Below are 25,695 nucleotides of genomic sequence, written 5' to 3' on the forward strand. Positions count from 1 at the left end.
TTTTGTGGCCTGAATATAGTGGCTTTGCAACTTCAAGGGAAAACTTTTTCCCTCACTTGAGTTTTTGGAATTTCAAGGGGAAAAAGAAAGAACTAAAAATGTGCATAAATTAGCTTTATCATATGAGGATAAGTCTATAAGAACAGCACATTTTTATCTTCATTGTTATTAGTTACGTATTACTTTTGGAATTTTTTGACTATTAAAAAAGTATTATTTCATTGGTTATAAGGAACTTCTGATGAGGAAATGCCTTCTATCTATATTATAAATAATTATTCTATGCCCTTGATTGGCTACCATTCAGAATTAGTACAGTTGTCCAGTCAGTATTTTTGTTCATGTTTCTGAAATAAAGCATTTGGGCAATATATATAAATATCCCTTGCCCACACACTCCTACTTGTATAAATTTCAGCACAAGACTAAGTGCATGCAGCGTATACATGTGTAACTTATATGTTAATGCACAAGGATTTAGATGATAAAAGACAAGCCACATTTAGAAGTAAGATGGGAGAGCCTTAAGAACTGGTGCATTCTTCTTTTGAAACCTTACATTTTAAAATTACTAAAATGTAAACTACTAAATTACTAGGAGGTGGTTCCATTTTAAGAGTATGATATCAAATTTAACTACGCTTTTCAAAAGTTAGAGTCAAAATCTGAATGCCATTTTTTTCAATAGTGAACTTCATCCAACCTAGAGAATCACTTCCAATACAATGATGATACCAACGGATTCCCTCTCTGCCTAATTGGATTACAAACGTAAAAAATATTTCCAGTTTAAAATAATAGCTCTTTTGCCACCATAACTAACCCTCCATTCTCTAAGGTTGGGCCAGTGACAACTGAAGACAAATCAAGAAAAATTTATCACTCAAAATCATGACCACAAGCCTCATTAAAAAAAAAAAATTGCACGCAGAACAATTAAATGGTATGTTCAAATTCTCCTAAAATTGGAGTTGGCGCTGGTAAATCCAGAGGTTAAGAACATATGTTGCATTAACCAAATGATATCCTTAAATTTTTCTAAAGACAAACCAAGTGCAATGCACAGTGTTTCCAAAATTGCCTCTTTCAATTTGTCCTAACTGAACTGAAGCAAGAGTGGGTGACAATGGGAGGGTGGGGGTGGAGGGAGGGATACATCGTTATCTTCAAAGATGGAAAATATGTTAAGCTGTTTAAACAAAATGCTACTGATAAATTAAACTAGTAATGAGGTTCTGAAGAACAGATTCATTATTTAGACCTATTATGTCCAAGAGCAAAAGATGTCAATCAAGTAAAAATGTGTTAAATAAATATTGCAGGTTTGGTGTCACAAAGAAGTTACAGTAATAGAAAAATTGTAGTGTCATAGTATAATATTACTCTTAAAGAGTTACTACAGCAAATGATGACTCTACCTGATAAATATGGAGAATTAAATCTTGTTTCATGTTTTTTTTTAATCAATTAGTTAAGTCTTTAATTTGAATTCTACACCCTCCAGGCATCAAGGAGATGCCTTTTCTTTTCTTTAAACAAAGGATTATTCTTCCTCAAAAGGGGTTTGTCTAGTTCTTTTATTGTTTTATGTCACACAAGGGAAAAATGCTTTTGAGGCATTACCTCTGAATTTAGCAGGGACGAGAGTTTACTGCTATGTAATCATTAGTCAATGCAATAGCTGAAACCTTAAACAAAAGAAAACAAACTAGAAACAGGAAAGCATCCCCTAAAGGCACATCAGAACACCAGAGAGGGGAGGCATGGATTTCAAACAAGGCTGCCCAAGCATGTGCTAAATACTGCTGCTTCTGACTTTAAACAGCACACCAAGGAATACGGCATCACCTTCTAGGCTTTGAAACAATTCTGGGAAGCAGGAGAAAAAAGGATGCAGAGGTTTTAGGAAAACCATTTTCACCTTCCTCTATTATATTGAATTTTATTTTCATACAATTCTATTTCCCACCTAATAAGATTTCTCAATATAAAGAAATCTGTTAGAAAAAAAAATTCTGAAATTTCAAGTGTCTTAATCCCCATTTTGCTCTAAGATACAAACTATTGTTGCAATTACTGCCTAAAATCATACTGAAACACAGTAGAAAGCTTTGGACAGCATTTTAGTAAATCATTGTGTCTTCAAACATGAACATATTAGACCCATTTTAGATCAATAAAAGTGGCAAAAAGGATTTGTGATTTATAATTTCTTAAAGCAAGGTAACTTGGGAAATGTATTTCCAAAAAAAATCTCAGCAATAAAAAGTACCATCCTGAAATGGCATGTACATTGCATGTAGAAAAAAATCATTAATATTATTCTTTATGTGGCAAAGAAAGATATATTGTAGGTAATAACATAAGGGATTTTCACAATAAGTCTTTTCCTCTAAAATTTTTCTCTTAATAATTGTATTTGACTTTTAAAAAAAATTGTTGCAATTGTCCATTATGGTTGGCTCTCATTTAAAGCCTTCTAAAATAGAGATAATTAAAAGCTAAAACTATAAAACCAGGGTAGTACTCCAGTCATTAATCAGCTTTTGGAAGGTTACTGGGGATTAGTTGGTGAGACTGAAGCTTTAAATGAATTTTCTTTTTTTCTATACTGGTCATTCCCATCTTATATCCCCCCCCCCCCCTCCCAAAAAGAAATTCTCACTTCTCAGAGGTACATTATCAAACAACTATAGGGAGAGTTGGATATCATGTAGCCAACATTTTAACATATCAAGTTCTAAAAAGTATTGATTTTATTGATTTTTGGTATTATATGACATGAGCAACATGTGATATAACATGACTCAGTGTGAGGGGAATTCAATACTCCCTAGATCCACATACCAAAAATATGCAGCCTAAAACTCTGACAGTACGAAATGATATGATCAAAGATCACTTTGATCATTTATGAAGAGTAATGTATCACAATAGATTCTATTCCCAAGTTAGCATATCCTAAAGAGGCTTGAGACTTTCTTTATGTTTTTAATTGAAACACAATTTATGAAGGAGCCCTGTAAATCCCAGTACACCATAACAGTCTTCATTTTTCTTCTTGTGTCATGTTTCCACTGCAATTCATTGGAAAATTGCATCTGAGATTGGGCTATGAGAATTCAAACAAGGGGAAGAAATTTTGTTAAGTGTCCTAATTAATCTATTCATTTTTTCAATCATGAGAATTAGCTAAAGACATCTAGGGAAATTAGTGTTTGGAAGGCCACACATATTTCAGGTTTAGGTGGTGTTGGTAGATCACAGAGAAATGAATAGGAATCTACAGAAAGAGGAATACAGTTAAGCACACAGATAAAATGCTGGATTCATTGTAATTATAACAAAAGTCTAAAACTCACAAAAAGCCTATATAGATATATACACATGTGCTTATATATGCACATGTACATGTGTATGTGCACATGTATGTGTATATATACACATATGGACTATATATGTATACATGGAAAGAGAAATAATTCCTCTCATAAAATAGTTCTATTATCTAGCCAGATATATTCTAGAAAAAAAAATCCCAACCTCTAACCAGAAAAAGGTATCCACTTCTTTCTTCAACTAAAAAAAACTGGAGCATAAGGGAATTATCTGGATCCTTGTTTCCATGTTCTGTTTTGCTTTTCCCTTTGAGATGTGGTCACTGAGATTGTGTCTACATGGGCAGAAGAATTTTATCAGAAAACTCATAAAATGTTACAGATATTTGCTGGTGGCATATAGTTGGGTTCCCCCAACCCCCCCCCTCCATGCAGCTCTTCTCCAAAGAAAAGGAAGGAAAAAAATGTATTTGCAGAAAAATATGTTTAAATCCAATTTGCTTCAACTTAATAATTTTTATATGTAGATATCAATATAGATATTTACCTGTGTAGATTTTATATGTGTATGTGTGTGTATTATATTCTTGCTAACTAAAAAAAATGCTTTGGCGTTCCTGTGGAAAGGGTCCAATTCCCCATTTCTTTACATAGATGAGTCACTCGAATCCTAAATGCAAATTGCATTCTGTATAGATAAGCTTTAAAGTAACTCCCATTTAAAATACATCTCCTTTCAAAGGAATCTCAGAGTATACATTAAGTGGCTTAGCTCTCAAAAAGTGTCCCCCCAAAGCCATAAAAAGTCCTGCATATTACAATACTTGCAAAACTGGCTTTTTTTAAAATAAGTTAATGATGTGGGATGAGAGATATTTCATCTTTTATACAGTTATTTGACAGTGATGAATTTAATTCATTCTATCACATTGAATGATACATTTATATTCAGTATGTAGTTTAAAATTTCATAAATGATTAAAGTCCCTGTCGTTTTAATTATAATATGCAGAGAGCAGCCAGAACTTATTTGCAAAGAATAATGTACAAGTCAATAAATTTGGTGAGTACTCCTGACAACATATAAATAATGACTTTAGAAGTATAACTACCTGTAGATGAAAACTAAATAACAAAGGTTCGTGTGTTGGTTTTTATGAACTAAATGGTCTAGCATCTCTTTGTTGCCAAATTTACTTTATTAAATTGAAAATTTAATACGATGCTAGTGAGCTGATTTCACTGTGATATCCAATATGGAAGAAAATATATCTGGCCAGATCGCCATCCCTAGGTCTTAAAGCCTTGAACAATTCAAAGCTTCCCAAAGATGCCCTTAATGAACTAATAGTGGTCTAAAACAGATTCAGACTTATATATCCACTTTCAAGTGGAGCAGAAACCTAAGTCTGTCTTGGTAGAGACCCATTCCCACGGCTGGACTCAGAATCACAGTAGCCCAGTAGGAAAGAATGTCATTTGACATTCAATAATTCAATTTGCTAAGTATTTTTAAGGTGTCTGGAAATATACAAGATGTTGTGCTTGATGCAAAAGAAGTATGTCATGGTTCTCTACCCTCAATGAACTTCCAACTTCTTTGGCAATCCTACTGAATTCTAAATTCACCGAATTCATCTGAAAGCACTCTTTCCCTCTTCACAGAGCCAGATTAAAAACAACCTGCAGAGCAGTGGCTGGACAATGTGACTGGTTTCAATTTCTGCTACAGTTAAGTTCAGTCATTTTTTTCAGTCATGTCTGACTGTTGGTTTGCCATTTCCTTCTCCAGCTCATTTTACAGATAAGGAAACTGAAGCAAACAGGGTTAAGTGACTTGCTCAGGGTCACACAGCTAAGTAAATGTCTGAGGCCAGATTTGAACTCAGGAAGATGAATCATCTTGCCTTCAGGCCTAGCACTCTATCCACTGCATCATCTAGCCACCCTCTACTATAATTAAAGAGTGGGACAAAATTGACTTTAGAAGGGAAAGTCAAAAGCTTAAGCTTTTTACTGAGCTCTGAAGCTTACTAAAGAGCCCTAGTAACCATCTGTAGGTAACCAAGGGGTGGGAGTGAGTTAAGCTTTGGCTTATGGATAGACCATCTATCTTATTTCCAACTTTACTTTCACTCACTTTCATGTTTCTGCATTTAAAAATAGTAGTCAAGTAATTAAGGTAACAGAATCAAATTAGCCCTTCACTTAATTTCCACCAGCTGGGGCTAAACTCTGCAAACCTACAGTGTGAAAAAGTTGTATTGCTTTTTTTTTAAGTCAATGGTAACAAATCTATGGAAAAGTTTGCCTGTAATATAGATGCAGCTGGTACTTTAGAATTTTACCTTACTTTAACTAGGAAATAAGAAGAGAAAAGGAAAGAAAAGTGAATTCATAGCTATGAGCCTTGAACCTCCAAAGTCCTCATTTGAATGTCCTTTCGTTTTAACATCTTTTCATCCCAATCCCAGAATAAGACATATCAGACAAAGGGGGAATATTATCTTTAACTCAGAGATCAACCTTTTTTGTGTCATGGATTCCTTTGGCAATTGAGTGAAGCCTGTGGGCTAAAAGCATTAAATTAAAATGCATAGGATTGCTAAGGCAGTCAGTTATATTAAAATGCAGTTATCAAAATTTTTTTTAAAAAACTGAGTTCATGGAGCCTAGATTAAGAACCCTATTTCTAACTTCATAATTAATAAGAGCAGACTTAATCTGGATGCATTTTCCCTTCTTATTTTCATCCTCTGTTATTCTCCTTCCCATCATATTCAACCTCCCCCACCCCAAACATGCAGAAGAGAACCTTACATAATCCAGGTTTCATACACCAAGATGTAGCTCACAGTCAATTATTAAAAGCAAATGAGTTATCACCTCCCCTCACCTCCTCTCCTGTCCCTAAGCCTGGTGTATGGTGGAAACAAAGACAGACCTTTAACTAGAGCGGTGCTGCTGGGTGCCACTATAATGAACTACAACCTCCACTCTCTTAGGGTTAATAAGACACCTGTCTTGAAAGTCACTGTCATATTGCTTTTTCAGGCCTGCCCCTCAATACTTAAATTCTTGATGAAGTTCTGACTGTGCCAAAGGAACTTACTAACAAAGCCACTGAGTCAATTTAACCTAGTGAAACTGGACCCAGTAGACTGGGTTATCAGAGTTTTGTGTTGAGATAATTACAGCACTAAAGAGAGCATATGGGCTGTCAGGGCTGGCACATGGCCTGCACCAGCTGTTACCTGGGTGCTTTGGAAAACCTACTGAACAGCATTTTGGACACCACACAGCTCTGTGTAAGTTTTCCAAGGTTTCTAGTGGGAGTTCTTCATAATAAATTTATTTCCTGTATAAGAGAGGATTACACCCAATAATGTAACTGGAACAAGCATGTTCAATTTTTTTCTGGCAAATACAGTGTCACCCACTAAAAGGAGGAAGCAATTGGAGGTTCCACCAGGAGCAGCAGTGCTTGCAACTAAACAAGAGATTCTCAGAGCAGGGAGTCTGAATAAGGATCCTTTTTTTAAACAGATCATCTTAACCAGCCATGAGGTGGTTGCTGGTGTTGTTTTTGTTACAGCTTCTGCTGTTTAAAAATCTGGAAACAACCTTCTGCAGCAGATATTCCTAGGGAATTTTGAAGTTATTTGGGCTAATCCTATTCCTGGTAGTACTGCCATACCTCAGGAAAATAGTGTTCCATAAACAGGATGCCAAAGTGTCTGCCCATCAGTATTTCATTATGATAATATCATTCATTTATATATGTATATATATACATATAAATAAAACGCATATATTATATGCAAATAATATATATCTATATATTACTTACAAGTTTTTATATATAGATCACACCATTGAAACATCTCTGTCCATACTCAAAAGTGACAAGTATACATCATAGCTAAGAACAGGAAAAAATGGATTCACTTGAAAATGCTCACCTTCAATAAGCATTTATTAAGCAACTCCTATGTATGAGAACTAGGGATCTGAATGCAAAGCCCCTATATTTGAGGAGTTTACAGGGTTTCCTAGATAGATTTACTAGAAAAGATACTTCCGGCTACAAGTAAAGCTAAATCAGCAATCTTAGAGTTTAATTATAATACTTGAATACTCTCTTGAGACTCTTGGTGTTAAGCTTTTCAAATTGGACATCATTTGTTCAAATAAGTTTTCTCTTTTAGAAAGTTTTGTGGTTTGTCCTTTGTTCTTGAAGAAGACCATGATATCAGAGAGGTGTTGCTAGGACACACGGATGAATTGGATTTAAGTGAAGGAGGGTTGTACAAAGTCTCCAGCCTCACTTTCTCCTCCGGAGTCAACTGGGTTCACTGGCAAGATATAGAAAGGCAGTGTGGTACAATGGAAAGATTGCTGGATTGAGAGTAATAGGACCTGGGTTCCAGTTCAAGACCTTCCACTATTACCTGGGTAACCCTCAGCAAATCATTGCACTTCTCTAGAGCTCCTACTATGTCCTCAAATGTAAAATGATGGGGTTGGACTAGATGACCTCAGAGGTTCCTTCCAGAAGTTTAAGGAAGTAAAACCTTCTGATCAGTACCAGACTCACAAAACCCCTCCGCCTTCCCAAGACCAAACTAGTGATTTAGGATTAGGGTCCAGTATTCCAATGGATCCCAGGTCTTCACAATGTGGGCATTCCCTCCAACAAAACACATCATGATGCATCCATCTCTTCCCATTCTGCAAGGTTTTGTTTCATGTTCTCCCACAAATTTGCCATATAGGGTCAAGGGAATCAATCATAATCCATATTTTCATGCTTAAGTTCAAAATCCGGAATCCCTTTGGAAAATTGAAATACTCTGAACTCAAGATTTATGATATGTCTCCACTTTATATCTCTGTTCTCAAAACTTTAGAAAATTTTGTGGTTTCACTTCAAGAAAACAATTTTAATATATAAGTTGTACTTGCAAAACTGGTCTAATTCAATGCTTCATTTTGAATTAAACTTTACACTTTGCCTAGAGTAATGGAATTTGCTTTCATTTAGTTTCTCTGATTTGAGAACTGGTCATAGTCAGGAATCAGATAGGGAAAAATTCAAATGCCATCTTCTTTAATATTTCCAGAGGGGAATCTGATTTGAGTTCCCTACCTTGCCCCTCCCCCCAAACAAAAAAAAAGTCATGTTTCAGTGAAATGAGTGCCTTTTCAACTTGGAAAAAATCCAGTCATTACGTTTAAATTTTAAAAATCTATGCCTTAAAAACATTTAGGACATTTAGAAAACCTCCTGTATTACATCAAAGTAAGTGCATTATCACATTATATTTTGCAGGCTTTAGCAAATAAAAAAATCCCCCAGAAGAATCTTAATTCTTATCTATGGAAAACATTAAACTGCTAAGCGCTAACAACTGGAATTAGTCCTTAAATCTCTAATGAGAATAATAAAACATGAGTGCAGTTTGTGCTGTAACTTGATAAGGCCTGAATTTACTTGCTGTTAGTAAAAGTTCCTGAACCAGCAGTATGGCTTTTTACTCCCTGAGGTATGGGAAACAGTATCTGTCCTTTAGGAACCTCCTCTGTGGTAAGCACTTCTTATCTGTGCTATCAAAGGACTGAGATAGCAATGTAATATCTAGTAACAGCAGCTTTATGAGAAGATCCATTACTGATTTAAATCAGTCTAAAGCAGGTAGTTCTGCTTAACCCATTCGGAGTAAAATGGACCCTTTTACATCAACGGGCCACCACCACCACCCACCCCCAACACCACTAGCTGCCTCAGCTTTTAGCATATTATGACACGCAAAGAACATCCATGGACAGAAATACCCCAAAGGCCAAACACAGTTTTTAATATCACAAACGAAATTGTGTCTTAGTGGAATATAGCTGTCCTCCAAAGTAGGGAAATTTGGGCTACTGACCAAAGGAAAAAAAGCTAATTTCAGTTAGGGAGATCAGTTCAGCATCCATACGTAGCAGCAGCTTAATGAGCCTATTAGTGATCTGCAAAGACCCAACAACTAGCTTTGAGAAATGCAAGGATGAAATTCTCTCTTTCTACACTCGGGGAATTTTTTAAAGGAGCATTTGCTGGAATGCAAGTCCCACTTTTATAGGGACAGGTCAGCATAAACTGAAATGGCTGGGGTAAATTAAGTCTTGAATTTCCAGAATCAAACTAGCTGCATCACAAAAGTTCAGGTAGAATCAATACTTCAGTAAACAATGAAGTTAGAGGATATGGAGGATCTTATCTGTTCTGCATTAAAAGCACACTTGAACATTTTGAAGACTTGGACAAATGAATACTAAAGCTATATTCCTCTTATTTCTAAGTAGAAAGATGAAAATAATCATTTGAATAATGTAACTTGTCATTATATATAATATACACATACTATGCATGTTTATTATATATACATGCAGAAAGAGAGAGGAAAGAGGAGACAGAGAGGGAGAGGGAGAACGATGAAGGAGAAAGAAATATAGACAGAGAGATGGGAGAACTCTCTCTCTTGGAAACTGAGGAAAACAGAATTTTAGAATGGTCCTGGACCTTGAGGATCACTTAATCCAATTCCACTGTCATCCTCAGCTCAATATTGTTTTTTTTTGTTCAAGGTCACATAAGTAGATAGTGACAGACCTAGAGCCCAGATCCCCAGCTTTCCAGTTCAGCTTCTTTCCACGTCACACTGCCTAAAGCATGTGTTTGTGTATGAGATATATGGATATATGTGTGCATGGATGAGTATGTAATATAGTAGTAACGAGATAGTAGAGATAGCACTACAGCAGAGATGCAATCAAGTCCAGTAATCATTTATTGTGTCCACTATACATAAGGGCTTGTGTGTTTAGGAGCTGAATGCCATAAATATGCATAATACATGTATATACATACATACACACACAGACACACACACATATATATACACATATACACGTGAACATTATATATCCATATGGATCTCTATATATACCATTTGGTAATTCTTTACCCAATAATTTATTAGAACTGTTAACAGCATAAGTAATGTGTTTTGATATTTCATATTATTTAAAAATTATTATTGGTATTTCATTTCTATATCAATGAGATATGGCTATGCTTAGTATCTGGAATCCAAAATGCCAACTACCTTTATTTATTTTAAAGTAATAGATCAGCAAGCAGTGATAGACATTAATATATGTGTCAAATATATATGTATGTATATGTATGTGTATGTATGGCTTTAGGATGCTCCTTACTCTTTTCCAGTGAAAACTGGGCAGGTTTTGTTATTAGGGAAATCATATAATTGGGATACCTCCAGAAACTTTTAAAATCTTGTAATATTACCATTTTTATTGTAGTTTCAGTTTTTATGTAAAAAAAATCAATCTGTTTAAAATGTAATTATAACAATCTTCTCTGTATTGAAGATTTGAAGGTTTCTCCTAACCAGTACTTATAATATATTTTCTAGTCTATTAGCAATACCATTTTTTCCCCTCAGTATAGGAACAATATCTAACTTCCAAAGAATATTTTCAATCCAGTCAGTTTTCTAGTGTTGGTTTAATTTCAATTTATTTCAGTTCTGTAAAGTCAACTATGATCAATTTGTTACAGATGGAATATCTGTATCTGATATCTTTTGTCTTTTTAAAAAGAAAATGAAGGGGAGGAAACAACTATAAATATATATAAAAATACATATGTATATAGATAGATAGATAGATAGATACATATATATATACATCACATGTATACACACACACATACCGGAAAGTGATTTTTAATGTAAAGATAAGGCATGATGTCTAGATGACCAAGATCGACGTTTAAATTCTTTCCATTAAAACAACTTTTACAGATTTAGCTAGAGGCGCTAGTCATTAGTATTCTCTCTGAGCTAATGAACCCATCACAATAACATCTTTCTAGAAATATGTGGTTATTGTAATAGGCATAAGCTAAAGAAAACACACCTTTTATGCTTTTGAATTGGAAGAACATTTTCTATTTACTAACTTTCGAGAGAGAGATAAGCCACTTTTCCTTCCCCCTCCTGCTTTCCCCTTCTTCAGTCCATCACTAGCTACCCATGTGTCTGCTGGTACACTGCATATTTCAATCTCCAAACTGTTTCACCTGAGCACATCCCATAACTAAAGTGAAGACCACCTCAAAGGCCATGATAATGGGCTTCCCCTTGAGAAAACCACACAGAATTTCTGTTCACTCCTTTCATGTAGCAATAGCAAGCAAGATGGAATAGGATTCATTTTTTCCCTTTTGATAAGATGTGAAAGAAATATCAAAAGAATTCAGAGACATTTTCATTTTCTCAGAATGAGATGAAACGTAAGAAGCTACTACTTAAGCAATAGACTTTTTTTCTCTGGCATTTTGAGTTCATAAAATGAGCAAATTACTTTCTACTACTCTTCTTGTTTGATATCTAAAAACAAGACTCAAGATCTTTATGCATTTTTAACACTTTCAAATTAATATGGTTAGCTTCATGAATGTTAAAATCAGGCCTAAGCAGAATGGGGATTAGTTGTCATTCCATTTTATCAATAGCCATTTGTTTATCAAATTAACAAAATATTAAATAGGCAGCAGAAAACAGAATAGTCAATAATGTTATGCCACTTGAAGCAATGGATCTGTTTTCAAATACTTTGACATAGGTGATAAAAACAAAAGCAGCGTTTCCAAAAATGGAACACACACACACAGACTGAGATAAGCATACTTACTACATAACAGCTATTTGGATTTACAGGGACAGTCTCCACTGTTTGTGTTATTTAATCAAATTTTATAGCAAACTTTCTAATTTCTAGATTGTTTCTAGGACTTCAAATTTGCATATTGTATGTTGCATGTTGTATTTTACTGTGGAGGACTCCAAAATTCATCTCGTACTGTAATTTTTGCATTTTCCCCATTCATTTAGATTAGTGAAGGTAGAAGCAATTTTATCAAATCACCATTATGCTGAAAACCAGGATCATTTTTTTAAAAAGTGGGACATACAGCATTTGTTTAATGACCTGCAGCTATGACTGTTCTCCTGTGTCTTAGCTCCCCAATGTTTAACTCTCACATATGAAAAACATTGGCTCCATAGTCACGTTTTTAAACCAAAACATCATTAAACCATGCAATTGTAGCCATGCCTGGGACTGCAAAATGCATACTGACAAAGAACATCATATCTTAACAATGGCGTTTTATATCAATGATTTATTAGGAAAAGTTTGCTGCTTAAAAGTCCTCTCATTTTATCTGACAAAAAGATCTGTTTTCCTTGCCAGCTTTCACCAAGGTAATTACCAGGCATTTGACATTACACCGCATCATCCCAATATTCCTTTTCCATTAGACATTACAATAACCTGGAATTCCAGAGGGCCTTGTAAGGAGGAACAGTTTGAAATGTGGAACACACTGAAAAATCTGTAACTAAAGCGAGGTACGGCATTGCATCTTCAGTTACACTCTCCCCGAACCAACTGTGACAGAGTGAGGGCATCAGACCTATTAGGATTTCCATCCTCCAAAATATCCATTCTAAATGGACTTTGGCTTTTTGCTTATGCTGCTCAGGGCAACCAGATTTAAATCCAAACTCAATTTCCCTGTTCCTTTTGATGCAATACTTTGCCTCCTCCTCCTCCTCCCCCCATCACCCCACAAACAACTATTATTAGTACCTTCACATAGTAAGAAAGGTAAGTAATAATACTAAGCAGGCTCCCAGTTAAATGTAGCTTGGTTCAGACAGCGTAATAATGATGTCATTACGAGTCTGAGCTGAATGGGACTCAGACAGAACTGTTGTATAGCTGCAGACATAAATCTGAAAGAACTTTTTGGCTACATTCTCAGACTTACCTTGAGAGATATTTAGGAGCTCCCAGCAAAATGAGTTGAGAGAAAATGTCCTCAAAAGGAGGAGGTCTGTAGACAGAAGACAGTGATGTAGGCCCTACAGGGGCATTCTTCTATGATACAGGAAGAAACAATTTGTTAAATGGATAAACTAAGAGAAATAATCTCTGAAGAAGGAGAAAACAGAAAACAAATAAACCTTAATTCTAGCACAAATAAATGAGAGAAAGGCAATTGTGGAACTGCTCAAAGCCTTTTTGCTTAGCTGAATGAAAGCAATCCCTAAGACTGAATGGGTAATGAGATCCTGGCTCCTGAGATTTTAGCTTTCTTAATCATGTTCATAATTAATTCAAGAACATTGATAATTTCATTACATTCTTTTTGTCTTATCAATAAATGATGTGCCTGCACTTTTGGTCCTGTGTACAGGGAGAGAAGAGATGCTTTGGGTAATATTGCACTAGGAATAGTGGATATATATGATCCAAAAAAGGTGAAGTGGTAATTATTATCCTTGACCAGGCTTCTATTATCAGAACACGATGACAAGCAGCTACAAATAATTAATAAGCTTTTTATGCAGAAATGCAAAGCCTTTGAAGAAAAAAATATGCTGCAAGTAGAATTCCTTATTGAAAGATTATGTACAGAGCATAGCATGCTCCTTCGGAGAAACGCTTCAAAATGGGACTACTCACAAGAACGCCTGTACTGCAAATCCAAAAAGAAAATCAATAACTTGTTTAGAAGGATATCAATTTTTTAAAAACTGCCAAACTTTTCCTCATCTTTTGGATTTCAAAAGAAAACGTGTCCTTCTACTTGTCCTCCTAAAGGCATTTCCAGTATCAACTTACAACTGATGCGAAACTATACTACCCACTCAGTAAAATCTGCCATTTTTTTAAAAGCGAAGACTGAAAGCTATGTCATTATCTGTCAGTCATCATCAAAGGGGCAGTGTTCCTTTAGGGTTTTCTCTTCACCCTGTGTAATTTTCGCAAAGCGATCACTCATTAGTTTTCCAATCCATTTTCAAGGGATTGGATAAAATATTTAATACCATTTGATAGCATCCTATGGACAGGCGGGAGCATCTACAAAATGGCTTGGCTAATTAACACTAAATTTGCAACTGGCATGCAAGTAAGAGTTACAAAGCAAATGCCACGCACATGTCTGAATCCTTCCAAGAAGGAATAAGCATAAAATCTCAATTTTAGTGTAAAAGTGTTGCTGCAATCAGCCATGCCTCATCTCACGTGAATGATAAGCAAACTAATGTTGAGTGTTTTCTAAGGAGATACGTTTATTCAGGCTTTGAAAGATAAAATAAAAAATTTCAGCTGCAATTTCTGGGGGATACTAATCCATAAATACGTCTCTGAAATAATAGTGCTATTAGAGATGCACACGATTTATGCAATATTGGAAAGTATTCATGTTGACACTTTGATCTGATTACAAAACAAAATAGTCTTTGAGAAGACACTGTAGAATCACTTAGTAAAGCAAGCTGTTGCCCATGACATTGATATATGGGACAGCAATGATGTATATACTGGGTGGCCTTATCAGTAAATCATTGACTCTATTTACTTCCCTAAGGAACAAGACCAGTCCCTGAAAGAGAACTCTTTGTTAGAACCACCAGTAAGGGATTAGTATTGACAAAACATTCAATTTGGATATAGGCCCACAGAAGATTCATAAAACAATAATTTAATAAGTTTACAGACAAAGATTTAGCACATTGGCAATGCTCTATTACCTAGAGAACATTAAGTTGGGTTTTTTATTATCATCATAGTGCAATTATTTCTTTGTGAATTCAATTCTATGGATACTACTCACCAATAACCCATTTCTCAATTTCTGGGACATGATATATTTTGAGTTTGTAATGTAACTTTCTTTTTTTTTTTTCTTTTTTTCTTTTTAAAATTTATTTATTTAACTTTTAACATTCATTTTCACAAAATCTTGGGCTACAAATTTTCTCCCCTTTTATCCCCTCCCCCCCCAAACACCAAGCATTCTAATTGCCCCTATGACCAATCTGCTCTCTCTTCTATCATCCCTCTCTGCCCTTGTCTCCGTCTTCTCTTTTGTCCTGTAGGGCCAGATAGCTTTCTATACCCTTTACCCGTATTTCTTATTTCCTAGTGGCAAGCACATTACTCGACAGTTGATTCTAACACTTTGAGTTCCAACTTCTTTACCTCCCTCCCTCTCCACCCCTTCCCTTTGGAAGGTAAGCAATTCAATATAGGCCAAATCTGTGTAGTTTTGCAAATGATTTCCATAATAGTTGTGTTATATAGGACTGACTATATTTCCCTCCATCCTATCCTGTCCCCCATTACTTCTATTCTCTATTGATCCTATCCCTCCCCATGAGTGTCGACCTCGAATTGCACTCTCCTCCCCATGCCCTCCCTTCTATCATACACCCCACCCTGCTTGTCCCCTTATCCCCCACTTTCCTGTATTGTGAGATAGGTTTTCATACCAAAATGACTGTGCATTTTATTCTTTCTTTTAGTGGAATGTGATGAGAGTAGACTTCATGTTTTTCTCTCACCTCCCCTCTTTATCCCTCCACTAATGAGTCTTTTGCTTGCCTCTTTTATGAGAGATAATTTGCCCCATTCCATTTCTCCCTTTCTCCTCCCAATATATTTCTCTCTCACTGCTTGATTTCATTTTTTTTTTAAGATATGATCCCATCCTCTTCAATTCACTCTGTGCACTCTGTCTCTATGTATGTGTGCGTGTGTGCATGTGTGTGTGTGTAATCCCACCCAGTACCCAGATACTGAAATGTTTCAAGAGTTACCAATATTGTCTTTCCATGTAGGAATGTAAACAGTTCAACTTTAGTAAGTCCCTTATGACTTCTCTTTGCTGTTCACCTTTTCATGGTTCTCTTCATTCTTGTGTTTGAAAGTCAAATTTTCTTTTCAGCTCTGGTCTTTTCATCAAGAATGCTTGAAAATCCTCTATTTCATTGAAAGACCAATTTTTCCCCTGAAGTATTATACTCAGTTTTGCTGAGTGGGTGATTCTTGGTTTTAGTCCTAGTTCCTTTGACTTCTGGAATATCCTATTCCATGCCCTTCGATCCCTTAATGTAGAAGCTGCTAGATCTTGTGTTATCCTGATTGTATTTCCACAATACTTGAATTGTTTCTTTATAGCTGCTTGCAATATTTTCTCCTTGACCTGGGAACTCTGGAATTTGGCCACAATGTTCCTAGGAGTTTCTCTTTTTGGATCTCTTTCAGGTGGTGTTCTGTGCATTCCTTGAATATTTATTTTGCCCTCTGGTTCTAGAATCTCAGGGCAGTTTTCCTTGATAATTTCATGAAAGATGATGTCTAGGCTCTTCTTTTGATCATGGCTTTCAGGTAGGCCCATAATTTTTAAATTGTCTCTCCTGGATCTATTTTCCAGGTCAGTTGTTTTTCCAATGAGATATTTCACATTATCTTCCATTTTTCCATTCTTCTCTCTTTGTTCTGTGATTTCTTGCTTTCTCATAAAGTCCTTAGCCTCCATCTGTGCCATTCCAATTTTGAAAGAACTAGTTTCTTCAGTGAGCTTTTGAATCTCCTTTTCCATCTGGCTAATTCTGCTTTTGAAAGCATTCTTCTCCTCATTGGCTTTTTGGACCTCTTTTGCCAATTGAGTTAGGCTAGTTTTCAAGGTGTTATTTTCTTCAACTTTTTTTGGATCTCCTTTAGCAGGGAGCTGATCTGCTGTTCATGCTTTGACTTCATGTCTCTCATTTCTCTTCCCAGCTTTTCCTCTACCTCTCTAACTTGATTTTCAAAATTCTTTTTGAGCTCTTCCATGGCCTGAGCCCATTGGGTGGGCTGGGACACAGAAGGCTTGATTTCTGTGTCTTTGCCTGATGGTAAGGATTGTTCTTCCTCATCAGAAAGGAAGGGAGGAAATGCCTGTTCACCAAGAAAGTAACCTTCTATAGTCTTATTTCTTTTCCCTTTTCTGGGCATTTTCCCAGCCAGTGACTTGACCTCTGAATATTCTCCTCACATCCACCTTGCCTCCTGATCCTCCCAGCCAGTGTTTGGGGTCTGAGATTCAAATGCTGCTTCCAGCCTTAGGGCTTTTGGCGGGGTCAGGGCTGCTATTTAGTGTGAGATTAAGTTCAGGTGGTCAGGTTCGGGCAGGGACAGCTCTCAGGCTCAGTTCCCTCAGGGGGTTTATGCGCAGACCTTCCACAATGGATCCAGGCTCCTGCCCCCTTGAGGAGCCCCAGTCTGCAGCCGCCTCTCAGCTTCTACCTCCCGGGGGGGCCTGAGTTATGGGGGCACCCCACTCCCCTCTCGACCCGCCAAAGAGACTCTCTCACCGACCCCCATCACCTGTGGGTGGAGGGACTTGTGCGGCCGCTGGATCCGGTCCCTGAAGCCCGCTCGGATCTGTTTCTCTCGGTGCCGCGGCCGTGGCAGGTCTGGGCTGGGCTCAGCGTCTGCAGCGCGACGGACCTTTTGTGAGAGGTTTGCAGGTCCCTCTGTGGGTGGAGGAATCCGCGTGGCCGCTGGAGATCCCGTCCCCGAAGCCCACTTGGATCTTTTCCTCTTGGTGCCGCGACCACGGCAGGGCTGCACTCAGCTCCCAGTCCTGGCGCCCAGTCCGCAGCGCGAAGGACCCCCCGCAAGAGATTTGCAGGTCTCTCCGGAACAGAGATCTCCCTCGCTCCAATGTTCTGTGGCCTCTGGGTGCAGAATTCGCTGTGAGTTACTTCCCTGTAGCCGTTCTATGGGTTGTGGGTTCGGAGCTATGTGTATGTGCGTCTTTCTACTCCGCCATCTTGGCTCCGCCCCCAAGCTCTGTGATTCTATCTAATGTAACTTTCAAAAAACAACTCTCAGTGAGTATAAAAAACTTTCTGTACCTCATGATAATGTGGCCTCTTTGTGGGCTAACAATCTAAAAAAAGCGTAAGTAAAAACTGTCATACATATACATATGTATATGTATAAACTTATACATATAAAATTTGATAAGCACTGATAAGTAAACATTTTCACAAAGCATAAGAATTCAAATTAAATACATACCATGTCAAAAACCCAAGTTAAACGTATCAACCACATATCAGGGGCTAGGAACTTATCATAGCAAATGGCTCTTGTATAGTCAGAGCCAAGTTACTGTTTTCTTGAATATGAAAACAGAACAGTCAGAGAATTCTTCATTCTTCTACAACTTTCATTTCCATAGAGCCAACTCCAGCATGCATGATGACTTTCTAAATCTTAGCACCTCATCAGAAATTGCTAATACTGAGATTGGTCTTAAAGAGATCCCAGTCCAGTTCCCACATTGGATGGGGGCATGGCTGAAAAAGTTGTGGCATATGATTGTGATAGAATACCACTGCGCTATGACACAATGACCTCAATGACCCTAGAAAAATGTGGAAAAACTTGCATGAGATAATAAAAGAACCATGAGAACATTGTATACTGTAACCACAATGTTGTTTTAAGAATGACTTTGAGTGAATAAGTCATTCTGACTACTGTAAATTCCCAAATTAACTATAAAGGACATATGAAGAAAAGATGCTATCTGCATCCAGAGAAAGAACTAATAAATAGAAGTATGTAAAGAACAGTTTTACACGTGTACGTGGGGGGGTATATTTGTGTGTAATGGTAACTATCTCTAGGCTGGGGGGAAGTGAGGAGGAACAAAAAAAATAAATGTACATGATAACTTTATTATATATTTAAAAGGAATATCAAGTTGTAAGTAATAGATTTGAAGTTTAATATGTAACCATCTTTTTTTATTATACTGTTACAGAAATGCTTCTTTTGTTCCATAAACCAAAAAAAAGAAACAAAAGCACTCTCAACTAGCTGCTCTCTAAAGTTACCAAAAAAAAATCTAATTGTTCAATTTTTTGGCCTTTTCTCAGTTCTTAAATTCCTTGAAATCTCAAGGACACTTGACCCTGTTGACTTCTCTCTCCTCCTGGATACGTAATCTTTCCTAACCACTTCTTGTAATTCCTAGGTTCTTTCAAGACTCAGTTTGAGTGTCATAGTTCTACAAGAAGCCTTTTCTGATTCTTCCAAGTGTTAGCATCTCTCTCCCCCAACACACACACACACACACACACGTGCGCGCGCACACATTCACATTCACATTAAAAAACTACTTTGTATTTTACTTTGCATATATTTTAATTGTAAATAAACATCCCTTTGGACAGGGACTATTTCATGGTTGAATTGAAGCAATTTGCCCAAAGTCATGCAGCTATTAAATGGGACCTATACACAGCCAAGATTTGGAGCTGGAAGGGACTTAAGAAATTCCAGTCTCTCCATTTTACTGGTAAATGAGTTTTCTAGGGTCACAAAGAATAAAGTTAAGGATAGAGGTCCCTCAGGGTCATAGGCACTTTCACTTTACCATAGGAGATTCAGACTTAGGTCTCATGATTTCAAATCCATGACGATATTAGACTCACAAATAATTTTCCCTGCCAGAAAATTTTAGCCTGATGATGAATTTCTATTTTCTAAATATTTTAGCAATATTGTTCATCTATCTAAATTTATATAAAATTGCTCTTGTCTTCAGTGAATTTGCAGTACCTCATTTCCCTACTCTCCCTTTTTTGAATATTCCCTGATTTGGCAATATCTTTCTTAAAATGTAGTGCCTCAACCTGAACACCATACTTCAAATACAGTTTGAGTCAAAGTAACAGTGGTAACAGCCCACCAACCCCCATTCAACGTATCTCTTTTAATGTGGCTTAAGATACTGCATTAGCCAAAGTTTTGGCTGGCATTTATTTGGCATTGTTGTCTCCTATGGGGCTTTGCAAGTTAACTAAAGCCATTAAATAGTTTTTTTTAAATGAATTGCTATGTCTCTATATCTTCTACTTGCTAAGTTGATTTTTTTCCATTGAAATGCACAACTAACTGTACGTTTATCTCTAATAACTCAATCTTATTCAAGACTACATTCCAGCTTGTCAAAAATCCTTTCAGGTCAAGATCTGATCTGATTTCCATCCCAATTTTATGTCATTTGTCAATTTGACAAGTAGGTCATCTATATATTTACTCTTAAATTAACATTTATAAAATATTTTAAACAACTTAACATTTCCTAAAATGTTAAACAACACAGAGGAGAAAATGGAATATTCCTGATATCCCTTCCTCATTCCACTACAGACCTCCCTCCAGTTCATGTTTCTCCATTGTACAAATCATTACATGAAAAATTTTGTTAAATGCTTTCTTGAAATCCAATTGAAATCCTGAAATTTCCAACTGATCCCAGTCTTTCCCCTGCCTTGCCATGTCTCAGAAGTGTTTGGGCTGTTACTGCTCTTCAGAGTTTCTCAGTGATAGTTCTGAAATCCTGAATTCAAATTCTGCCTTTCATGTTTGGTTACTATGTGAACACAAGCCAACTTGTCTGATCTTCACTTTCCTTGAATGTAAAATAGGGATAATAATATCTGTAGCATCTACCTCACAGAGGTTTTTTATGAGGCTCAGGTGATTCAATGCATAAAAAGCGCTACATCCAAGTTAGTTGTGAGTATGCTACCACCATCTCCCTTTCTGACCACTGTCTGCAGCCTGTACCATTTGCCTCCTGGCAGTCTTGTTATAACCTAGGCAGAACTGAAGGTTGAGTTACAAATCCAAGTACTGTGTTTCAGGTAAGTTGAATGAATATTCTCTGAGCCTGAAAAGTTAGCCATGGCAGACTCTTCCCTCCTTCTATGGGGGTTAAGTGTGTGTGTGTTTTGTGATAGGTATTGTTGCTGGCTTAATTTTTTTTTACATTTCTGTCTTGCTTTTGAGTTCTAGGCAGATTTTGAAGGTTGGGGTTGTTTAAACTGACCACTGAATAGAAGCATCATAAAAATATCGTAGAATTGCAGAACTTCAAACTACCTTTTAGAAATTGTATGAGATTCTGTAAGTCTTAAACAGACACAAAGTCTGGAGCTATGTTAGTGCCACAAAACCACAGTGATGTGGGAAAGACCTATGACCAATATTTTCCTGATGGTTCTAGGGCTATACTCTACCATAGTGCTACAACCAGTATCTTGTCTCCTGTGCAAGACTAGAATGACTTTGAAACAAGTATGGGCAAAATAATCTAAAATATAAAAGTCATTTTTCCCTATCTCATTCCCTTAAGTGTCCCAGAAGAGATGCTGATACAAGTAGTTGCTTTTGATTCATCTATTTCCTATAGCCATTGGCATCTGAATTGGGGAGAGTGGAAAGGATGGTATTCCCAATGAATGTCCTATAAGTGCCATGAGTCCTTCACTCTTCTGTGCCTTAAGGCCCCATATTTTCCCTACACTATTAGTGATGTTACGTGATTTGATGTTTCCACAGTAAATAACAGGGCCAAGATGGGTTCTTTCTACTTTATCATACTGCCCCTCATCAAGTGATTGTGAGAAAAAAATGATCTATTGCTATTTTCCACCTCAGACTTGCATCGACTATATATGTATATATACACACATGTATAAATACATACATACAACACATTTTATATAGCTTTACAATGGGCTACGCATTATAATTATGCTTTCCTTCTCTTGCTCCTTCCTTTTTCTCTCACACATCCTTCTCCTTTCACAGACCACACCTTTCTAACTACCTCATTTAAACAAAACTTTCTCCGAATCATCCTTAATCATGTTCCTTCTTCATCCCCAACACCAGGTCTTCATGGTCTCCCCTACTTTATTTTTCCGGTGATATATTGCCCACACCCCCATTCCCATTTAACCTGCCTTCTAAAATAAATTTCTGATCATGTGAAATCTCAGGTCGAAGTCTGTATTCAAACTCTTGATCACCCCCCCAACATTTCCACATGAAAAGCTCAATCTGAACTGATATCTAATAATGATGACTTTAAAAGGTCAAATATGGAAGGCAAAATGATTTCTCAAAGTATCTGGGATATAAATAGGTGTTTTTACTATAGCAATGATTATTTTTATCAGAAAGGTATTGTGGATAATAATAGACTTATGGCTCAGATAATTGAGAATAATGATGGTGGGATTCAGTATGGATTACTACATATTTTTATTTTGGATAGTACTTTGACACACAGATCTTCATTTGAAAAGATAACATAGCATGCATGTAGTCACACACCTGTTCTCCCTCAGTGTTCTTTGCAATAAAAGTGAAAAAAAAAAACAAATAAGGAGATTTGACCCACCTGTCACCAACCTGGTTAGTCTTTACCAACTGTAAGCTCTCAAAAGGGAAAAGTGGGCAGGAAGAAATCATAGGAAAATAATAAACTTACTATTCTTGTGAATACAAAACATCTAGTACATTCCCAGTTTTCCACTGGATTGACTTTCTGGATTTTTTTCTATATATACAGTGACTAGCCAAGGAGTGCTTGGAGGGCAGGATTTCTGGCAAGATGGTTGAGTGAATAGTTATGAGATCAACTCACTTGAAGTTATCACCTCCAAATAGCAACAACTGATCCAAGTAAAGTAAAAGAACAACAACAAAGAGCAGAAAGGAAAGTAATCTTCACAAGGAAAACTATACAGGGTAAAAAAAAAACAAACAAAAAAACAAAAGCAAAGAGACTAAATAATGAACAAGCACCAGAAAGGCTCTTCTACAATGCAGAAATATTATGGTGCAAATGAATTTGAGAAGACATCTCAAGAAGAAAGAAATAATTTGTCATTTCCAACCATAGCTGGTACACCAGAAAAGAAAATGGAACAGGCAGAGGAACGGTTGAAAATTCTAACAAAAGAATTCAAAGATGAAATAAGGAGTGAAATAAAAGTTCTTAAAGAAAAACTTGAAACAAGAGCCAGTGTTTTAGAACAAAGACTGGAAAATTTTCATAAAAAGTTGTGCGTTCTGCAAAACAAATTAGAAGAGATGGAACTCCAAGATGAAGATGTGCAATCTGAAATATTAGAGCAAAGTCAAAGGAGAAGATTAGAAAATCAACTCAAAGAAGAATGCTGGTTCTTCCCTTCCTAAGAACTTCCTCAACTACAATCTTCTTATTTACACTCAAGTCCAGCTCCCAACTGAAACAAAAATAAAGTAACTGATAAAGTGATAATGAGAAAACATATTTAGCATAATGTCAACACATTCCCCCTAAATGAGAAGAAAGTAGAAATTTTACACACTTACATCCCCTTTAACCCTGGGGTGCCATCTTTCTCAAGGAAGTGGGAGGATGGAATGGAAACTTGCCTGGATATTGTCTGTCTGCCATACTTCTAGCTTCTCCTGAAACACTGACTACATAATTCTATTAATTTTCTGCCAAGACAAAAAATTTTCCCACATATGGATCTGAGGTCACAGTGCCTGTTGGGTTGCCTTGGTGATATAGCCCATCCCTGTACTAATGGGACCTGAGGACCAAATTTAATACCATTGTATCCCTCCACATCCTCTTTCCCCACATATTTCTTTCAAAGAGATCATTCAGATCTCTGAAGTCTCCAATGAGTGAGTGTTTGTAATCCTATTCCTTTGCTCTTCAGAATTGGAGAGGGTCAGAGAATCAGAGCAGAGGAACCATGGACTGTTAGCATCCTGTGACCATTACTTTTCCATGCAAAAAGGAATTTTCTAGAGGGGGAAAAGTTTGTTTATTGGCTTACTAAAACCACAGGCAAGAGGATTATTCATAGGACCTCCTATTAAACAAACAAATACAATTTAATGTGGGAGACATTTCTTCCACTTTATCTCTCCTCGGTAAAATACAATATAATGATCAATTTTCTTTTTTTTTTATTACCACTATCACCAATCTGCCCTCCCTTTGAGCATCCCTCCCTTCCCTTATCCCCATCTTCTCTTTTGTTCTGCAAAGCAACATAAATTTCTATACCCCATTACCTGTATTTCTTGTTTCCTGGTTGTATGCAAGAACAATACTCAACAGTTGTTCCTAAAACTTTGAGTTTCAACTTCTCTTCATTCCTCCCTCCCCACCCATCCCCACTGGAAAGGCAAGCAATTCAATATAGGCCATATATGTGTAGTTTTGCAAATGACTTCTATAACAGTCATGTTGTGTAAAACTAACTATATTTCCCTCCATCCTATCCTGCCCCCCACTATTTCTTTTCTCTCTTTTGACCTTGTCCCTCCCCAAGAGTGTTGACTTCTAATTGCTCTCTCCTGCTATTGCTCTCTCTTCCATCATCCCCCCCAACCCTGCTTATCCCCTTCTCCCCTACTTTCCTGTATTGTAAGTTAGGTTTTCATACCAAAATGAGTGTGCATTTTATTCCTTCCTTGAGTCAAATGTGATGAGAGAAAGCGTCATGTTTTTTCTCTCACCTCTCCCCTTTTTCCCTTCATTGAAAAGTCTTTTTCTTGCCTCTTTTATGAGAGATAATTTGACCCATTCCATTTCTCTTTGTTCTCCCAATACATTCCTCTCTCACCCCCTAATTTCACTTTTTTGTCTCTCTCTATGTATGTATGTGTGTGTGTGTGATCCCACCAACTACTCAGATACTGAGGTAAGTTTCAAGAGTTACAAATATTGTCTTCCCATGTAGGAAGGTAAACAGTTCAACTTTAGTAAGTCCCTTATGATTTCTCTTTCCTGTTTACCTTTTCATGCTTCTCTTGATTCTTATGTTTGAAAGTCAAATTTTCCTTTCAGCTCTGGCCTTTTCATCAAGAGTGCTTGAAAGTCCTCTATTTCACTGAAAGACCATTTTTTCCCCTGAAGTATTATACTGAGTTTTGCTGGGTAGGTGATCTTTTGAACCCCCTTTTCCATTTGGCTAATTCTGCTTTTTAAAGCTTTCTCCTCATTGGCTTTTGAACCTCTTTTGCTAATTGAGCTAGCCTATTTTTAAAGGTGTTATTTTCTTCAGTATTTTTTTGGGGTCTCCTTTGGCAAGCTGTTGACTTGCTTTTCATGATTTTCTTGCATCTCTCTCATTTCTCTTCTCAATTTTTCCTCTACCTCTCTTACTTGATTTTCAAAATCCTTTTTGAGCCCTTCCATGGCCTGAGACCACTGAATATTTATTTTGGATGTTTGGAATACAGAAGCCTTCACTTTCATGTCTTTCCCTGATGGTAAGCATTATTCTTCCTCATCTGAAAGGATGGGAGAAGATATCTGTTCACCAAGAAAGTAACCTTCTATAATCTTATTTTTTTCCCTTTTTTTGACATTTTCCCAACCAGTTACTAGACTTTTGGGTCCTTTGTCAAGAGTAGGGTATACTCTGGGTATCTGTAAGATCTCAGTTCCTCCAAGGTGGCACAATCAAGTGTGTACACTGGTCTGAGAGTAACCAGAAATTTTTGTGCCCAGAATCTCAGTAGTAGAGTTTCCTCTCCACAGCCACCTGGCCTCCAGTTCCACCAA

The 25,695-nt window shown here is 36.7% G+C and overlaps 2 long non-coding RNA genes across 2 annotated transcripts in view; one reads left to right on the plus strand and one right to left on the minus strand.

Moving 5' to 3' along the window:
- The window catches only part of LOC140512822 (uncharacterized), a 48,258-nt gene extending 24,527 nt beyond the window's left edge, over positions 1 to 23,731 (minus strand). Inside the window, exons 1-2 of the long non-coding RNA XR_011969945.1 lie at positions 23,478 to 23,731; positions 13,243 to 13,352 (exon numbers count right to left, since the gene is read on the minus strand). This is a non-coding gene — a long non-coding RNA (uncharacterized lncRNA). The remainder of the gene's footprint in view (positions 1 to 13,242; positions 13,353 to 23,477) is intronic.
- LOC140512821 (uncharacterized) lies at positions 20,850 to 22,924 on the plus strand. The gene is made up of 2 exons (XR_011969944.1): positions 20,850 to 20,974; positions 22,690 to 22,924. It is a non-coding gene; the product is annotated as an uncharacterized lncRNA (long non-coding RNA).
- Positions 23,732 to 25,695: the final 1,964 nt, after the last annotated feature.

Source organism: Notamacropus eugenii, chromosome 6, assembly GCF_028372415.1.
Source record: "Notamacropus eugenii isolate mMacEug1 chromosome 6, mMacEug1.pri_v2, whole genome shotgun sequence".
NCBI lineage: Eukaryota > Metazoa > Chordata > Mammalia > Diprotodontia > Macropodidae > Notamacropus > Notamacropus eugenii.